Raw genomic sequence first — 7,694 nt, forward strand, 5'->3', positions numbered from 1 at the left:
ACCACTTTCATATACAAATGGGACTGGGGAGAGGCACAAACAATTTCGTTGAGCTAATCACAGCAAAATATCTCATACAATTTGCATTGGAAAAACACTGTAGTAATCTACAATTGTTTGGTGACTCAAAAATTGTCTGTAACTAGATAAACAAAACATCAAACTGCTCTGCATATTCTCTGAGACATATCTTGGATGAGGCGCCGACTTATTACACATTTTGACTCATTTGTATGTCATCATATTTACAGGGAACGAAACACAGTTGTCGATCTACTATCCAAAGAAGCTGCGGTCAAGCCTCTCGGCACTTGGCTGATTCGGGAACAGAGGGATGGCACTCATTACCAGTTTTACCATCGACCGTTTATGGACATTACAGACTAAATGGCTCGGCTAGAGCCTGGTTTTTTACTTTTGTAAATATTCATTCATGATTTTAAATTATCAGATGTATATATAACAAACATGCACTCTCTATTTAGAGTTATTTTGTTTTTTTGTTGAACTTATTCATAGGACAGTGCCTCCCTGCGTGGAGACAAGGCACTAATTTTTGTTAAATTGGATACTCCTATTTACGACAGACACTCTGCCTCACATACAACATATGAATTTTGCATATACAACATGTAATTTTCTTTCACATAATGAAAATTACGATTTTTCCAAGGGGGGGAAATTGCAAGTTTATTTGAATGCCATAATTACTTGGAGGTATAAGTTTTTTTCTTGCAATTTGTTCCTAATTCACTTTACTACTCATATTCCTAGTTATCTTAATCAGTTAAAGTAACTTTCCTTGCAGCATTGATTACCTTATAGCTTGAAGTATCATTTATTTGGGCATTGTTATTAGGGCATTGGTCTCTTGTTCTCTCATCTTATGTGTCATATTTATCTCACATTGATCGCTCAACTTGCCTTCAAATCTTAATTCAAGTTATTTAGGGAAGTGATTGCCTTGCCTCTAGATCTCCTAGACTTGTTGCTTCAACAAGTTTCCATCATCAATCATCCTTAGGGACTACCCCCCTTGACTTAGCTAGGAGAGAGTCTAAACGGAGTGAGTAGGGATCAGAGTGATAGCCCCTACTCTGAGCATTACGCCTTAGGTATACACTTTGGGCGACAACACCTTCCACAAGAATTTGGCCTCAATCTAAGCATAATTTTTCCTTCCTTAACACAGAAAATCATACCATAACTCGTCTCTCCAAGACAGCGGCTCCTTCCTAAGGTATGAGACTCCTAAATAGATATGCCTCAAGATTGAATGTTTTTCTTAACTTTTGTTCATGGAAACCTTAGGACTCGGCCTTCCTTCAACTATTGTTCATAATGGCCTTCTTTAAACCCTACAGGAACAAGAGACAAATATGTTACATTGGCCTTAGACTATGCCCTAAACCCTCGGCCTTGTTTTTTAGCCCTCCAACATTACGACAGCCTTACTCCCTTGACTTGGCCTTCTTAGAACAATAGATCTCGCCCGTCCTAGGGCTCTCTTAGCACAAGAGGGATTACATCTTCTCTTGCACAAGGTATATGAACCTCACCTCAGGCTCTTTAAATGCTTTTCCTTGGGCCACTTAGGAAACCTTCTAGATCTAGGGTTTAGCCTATTTGACCCATAGAATAATTTTTTTTCTGGGTCCTAAACCCCTTACTTGGGTCCAAAACCCCATTTTGGGTAAATCACCCAACAAACAATTAATTGATGGGTTGTCCTCTCTCGAAAATACCTTCTAAGCTACCCAAAATCTAACACTCCCTCTTAGTGACGAAGGTATTTCCTTCACGCTTCCAGCTCCATGACTTTCCACACATGCTCATGATTGTCCTCGCATGAGTCATGACTTTCCTTGCGTAGTTGTTACACAGTATTTTGTCACACCTCCCCCACTTCCCTGTGACATACCTCGAAGTTCTCGAAACATGACCATTACACAGTATACTCATCCATGTATATAACTCAAATCCCTCCTAACACTTTGATTGGAAAATGCCTTGAGCTTTCCCTGAAGAAATAGCTCTTAAAACCCTAAAATGAGAATCGTCGCTCTTATAAGGCTTAAAACATTGATGGTCGCCTGTTGCACTGTGCTAAACAAGCAATGGCATCGCTTTGTTCCCTTGCATACCCGCGATGATCCCAAAAGGTAATTTTCCCAAAAATGATGAGAAGCTTCATGATCTAGAAGCTTCGAGAGTAGTGAGCTGGAGATTGTTTTGCATAGATGAGGTCGAATCCTCCCAACTTGACCTCTTGGTCTTATCCCTATGAGCTACCTCATTGAGATGAGGACCTAATCCTATCTTTGGAGAAGTCCTAACTCCCTTTCCCAACCTATAAATTTATCCTCTCCCATTCCCAAAGGGTTGATCTATGTCTATTTGCACCCTTATGCTAAGCTTGTGCCTAGAGGCTATTCATTTGACTTGGAGAAGGAGTGCTTGGAGAGTTCTTGGCTTGGACTTGGATTACCACTCAAGGAGAGCCTTTCAACATCAAGGCTTTGGTTGTAAGCTTCCCTTTTCTTTCTAATAATACACAACTTCTGGTTCATCTTCCCAAAATGTATATGTTCATATATCATTAGCTTGACATTCCTTGATCAGTTAAGTAGGTTGTTATTGGATTTTCTATTTGTTTTGGCATGCTTTGTTGTGTCTTGATCACTTGTGTAGGTGCATAAACACTGAGAGAAGCAGGAACAAGCCCGTGACACAAGCGGTTTAGGATCCTCAACAAAGGAAATCATAATAGCATCAGAACGAGGTAGGCCATCTCTTTCGTTCTTATTTCAATTATAACCTAGGAAGATGTCTAGTTGATTGTCACTTCAGTTGCTAGACCCACTCATTGGGCTAGAGGGATCATCTCTATCCACAAAGAGGATTAACCTTGTCAACAAAATGGCAACTCCACTAGGGAGCCTATGATCCTTTCCTTCCAATTCTTCACCTTGTCTTTTGACGAGTTTGATCAACCATCCATTTTTAGACTTCATTGTTTATCTATAGTCAATCTCACTTTCTGGTAGATGCTTGAAGGTTGTTGATTTGAGTTGTTCTTGAAGATTTTGTGTTTTTTCTTTGTTTTTCTCGCCCATCGCATTTTTGGCCCTCACAGTCGCGATGATATCGCGGATTTGTTGATTACAGTAGCGATGATCACTGCTTTTCTCTTAACAGGTGCGATGATAGCAGAAGTTAAAGAAATTTAGGGTTTGTCTTCTGATTTTTAGTTCTTTTGCCTTCTCCCAGTGATTTACCAGTGTGATTTGAGTTGACTCTTTTCTTGCCTGATTGCAATCACCTCTTAACTTGGTTTAAGTGTGTTTGAAGTTTGATTAGCCTTTTAGGGTTTCTAGGTCTTCTAGGTCATCCTTCATCCGCTCGTTGATCTTCTCATCAGAGATCAATTACCTGTGTTAAAGAGTCTTTTGTGTGTTTGGGCATCCTTTGCAAATCACTTTTGGTTCTTGTGTCTTAAGTTGTTTTCATTAGTGTCGGATTGAGTAGATATTGTGAAAGTCACTTAAGTTCTGTTTGACAAACAATAGATTACAAATTGATTGTCTCATTTGAATCGAAAGGAAGTGTTTGCTTTCAATTTGTGTTTCGAAAAGTGAATGTGTTTATATTTTCATAGTTTTTAAAGCATTTTTTGTTGCATTCAATCATTAATGTGAAAGAGATTTTCATGTTTGTTGGCTTGCTTTCATTCTCTTTTACCTTTTTGCACTAGATTACATTGATTGCACTAAAGTGAAAAAGGAAAAATCATCATTATATCTTAAAGTAGTTTGCTTTAAGGTTTTGTTTTAGGCATTGCATTTGCTTATGATATGAAAGATTAGATTTCATGTTTGGCATTTAGCATTTGAAAATTGTCATAAATGCATTTTTGCTTGTTTGATGCATGATTCGAGTGTTTCTCTTCCTTACATAGGTAGCTTTCATCGAATTGAAGGATTTCATTTCATCATCTAGTTGCATTTTAGGAATAGGTAACATCGTTAAGGCCTTGAAATTGAAACATAATTCCAAGATCAACTTTAAAATCTATCAATTAATCTAAGGAGAATTTGAAACATTAACGTTCATACTTAGTGGTCTAGGTTAGAGACGTGTTCCAACGTCTATAAAACTTAGCAGTTGTCGTTCGCTTTGGCATTAGATAGCGCTAGCATGGACTTGTGCTCCCCGTACCATCAAGTATATAAAGGGAGACCCCCATAGGTTGCAAACCTTTATCCATAGGAAGTCGAGTTTGCCGCCCTGTAAACATGATACACCGAACACAACATTCGGGGAGATTGCCTGCACATACGTCAAGTCCTTGGTAAATTTATTTGCTGAGGTGTATATTGCAGTTCACGGTTACTTGGTACTCCTTTTGCCTAGAGTTACCTGAGTGGTCATTTTGATCTTTTCTGACTCTTTAAATTTGAAAATATCATCGAGCACTTGTCCTTTCAAGCTTGCTAAACCATTGAAAGCGACTAGAGTCACCTTTTCGTCCTTTTCTCGACTCTTAAAAGATGAAAAGGCAAAGTTTTTGTTTCTAAAAATAACTGCCCACGATAAACATGTCGAACCCAAGCAGTTGCTTCTTGGACCAATATTGAGTAATTCCTTGTTAATTTCAAGATTGTTAATAAAGCCCTCAACGAATCTCCTTTCCTTTTCTGCTCTTAAGAGGAAGTCATTGTGGTTGAACCATTATGTTCATCTCATAGTTCCCCTTCATTGTCTAATACTGGAGGGTCCTCTCAAGGAATTCATCTGGAGCTTCCTCAGTCACTTGAGGATCAAGGTTTTGAACTTGGGATTATTCCAAGTATCCAACCCCTATCTTCTCGTCCACCTCCATCAAATTCCTAGTTGCCTTAAGAATCTGATCCTGAGACCCCAGACAATCCTATTCAAACCCCTGAGAGTCTGCAAAGGCTTGTTATTCATCTGTTGAATCCGTTATTCAATTCTATTGTGATATCTCCTCAGCGTCCTTACAGTACTTACGATCGGCCTGGTATTCCTTTGGAGTTATCTCCTCGCACATATCGGATTCCTCGTCACCAGTCGTTTCCATATATGGAGTCAGAGGGTGAAATCCCAACCTCTTCTCCAGGTCATTCGAAAGTTTCCGCTACCCATACTCCTCATATCGATGATGAACAAGGATATGAATTTCCTCCAGAAGTTTTCCTTTTGTAGGAAGAGTCTTGTCTCTCACCCTTCTTGAAACTTGTGGACCCATGTTGCCACCTAGTTATACAACCTTAGCTCAGTTAGTTGCAGGTACTCCTAGTGCTTCTTCATTGTATCAAAATCCCATTTGGTTTTCAAATGCTATGCCTACATCCGATCCGTTCATTCAAAACGCGACCTCTCAAACTTATGTACAAACTGTTGTCACGTCAGTTCTCGTTCAACCTACGATTCTGTTGCAGCCTGTCTCGTCGTTTCAACCGACCCTTCCGGTACAACCGATTGTTTCAGGATAAGTTTCAGTGAGTTCTTCTACCCCTCCATCAAGTGGACAGAATGTGCCACCACCTGGGGGGCAAGATCCAAATACTCCTCTTGTGTCAGGCGAAACCAATGTGAGTGGATTACAAACTCACATGGTTGGAGTTAATCAACTTTATTATGGTAGTATTCCTAACCCTGTTGGTCCATCCGGGTTAGGAAACATCCAATATCAACAGCCTTATATGGCTTAGTTTCCACTCCAATAGGCTTATGTCCCATATGGTTCGCAAGCCTTGGTTAATCTGTCTTACATTCCTCAAGCAGGAGCTTATGTCCAACCTAGTCAATCCGTTATTCCTAGTGGATATGGTCAGATTCAATTCAAAAATTACTAATACCCACAAGGTATATCCCAAGGAACTGTCCACCAACCCTTGCAGTAGCAAGGACAACCTTTGCAGCAGCAAGGGAAACCTTCGCAGTAGCAAGGGAAACCTTTGCAGCAGCAAGGGCAGACATTGCAGAAGCAAGGGCAACTGTTAAAGCAGCAAGGATAGACATTGCAGCAGTAAGGGCAACTGTTATAGCAGCAGGGGCAACCTTTTCCGCAGTCTCAGCAACCTTTGCAGCCGCAAACTCAGTTTGTTCAGCAGTCTACTCAACCTTTGTACTCGCAAGGCCAACCTTTGCAGCAACAAGCTTTATATGCATATCCACAAGGTCAACCCTTGCAAACACAAGGTCAACCCCTGCAGCAGCAGGGTCAATCTCCTTAGGTCCAAGGTCAATAGGTTCAACAACCTTACAACCCATATGCTGCGTACAATGCTTATTAGCGGCCTATGGTAGGACAATATCAAACCTACCCTAGACCAAATCCACCTTATGGTCAAGGTAACCCTTAGTGGGGACAAAATCAGGTCCCGTATGGACAAAATCCTCCATTGTGGGGAAAAAATCCTTACCAGCAAGGATGGAACCCGCAGTTTGGGTCTCCTCAAAGACCATATATGTCATTCAACACACAATTACCTTTCTTGGCTACGTTGGAGCTACTCGATGTCTCGAGGCTCACGAATGATCCCATTCTTCATTTGCCTTACTAGCCTCCGGTTCCAACTAAAATTCCAAGCGATTGCCCCAAATTTGAAGGAAAGTCTAAGGAGGACCCGCAAGCCCATGTGATGAAATATCACCTATGGTGCTCCTCCAATTTGTATGTCGATGATTCTATCTGTATTTGACTTTTTTTAGAGAACTCTCACAGGTGCTGCCGCAAAATGGTATATCGAGTTGCCTCGAGGTACCTATGCTGACTTCAACTCTCTCACTATGGCCTTCCTCACCCACTTCCAATTGTCAGTTTGGTATGAAACTAACACTCATTTGCTCACATCCCTTAAACAAGACATTGCGACCCACATTTCCGATCATATCCATGAATGGAGACGTTAGCATCGCCTCATCAAATTTGAGATTGCTAATGAATTGTTGACTGAATGGTTCACAAAATCATCCGTTAACAAGATTTCTAAGGATATCGCTATGGGTGGATGTGTTACGGAAGAACAAGTTATTGACCATGCTCAGTATCTAGACTTATTCTATTCGCAATCTAGCACGTTGTATGAGATGTTGCCTGATGCTTCGAGACCATCTTCAGATCTGACAACATCAAAGTCTCCTGATGTACCACCTATTGATGGTGTGATTGGTTCCGTGTCTCAGACTTCCATGAAAGCTTCTTCGAAGGAGAAATCTGTTTCAAGCACTGGTTCCAATAATCCTTCAAAAAATTCATCTAGTCCTGGTAAAACCTCTGAGGTACATGCTGTTCAGTCTACCATAGCAGATAAGGCCTCTAAAGGTAAGAAAAAGGGAAAAGGTAAAGCCAAAGTCGATGCCCCAAAACAGGATCCACCCAAATCATCTGTTGATGATGTTTCTAAGAGGAAGTCAAAATATCCTTGCCTCATCTGTGAGGAAGATCATTACACCAAGGATTGTCCTCGACGTTCTAAAGTTAACCGCTTGTTGAAAGGGACTTTGGTTGTTTTAAAAGAACCTTTTCCATCTCAACAGATGCAGTTGGTAGACCAACCACAATCCTCTGCCTCTTATGGTTCCCAAGTTTTCATGATGTGAGGTTCATCGCCTATTTCGATTGCTACTCGAATTAAGGAATATCAAACCACGCATAAGCAGATAGT

This window comes from Pinus tabuliformis, chromosome 3_2 (genome assembly GCF_031772625.1).
Source record: "Pinus tabuliformis cultivar Carrire ecotype Pingquan chromosome 3_2, CPIR1, whole genome shotgun sequence".
In the NCBI taxonomy this organism is placed as follows: domain Eukaryota; kingdom Viridiplantae; phylum Streptophyta; class Pinopsida; order Pinales; family Pinaceae; genus Pinus; species Pinus tabuliformis.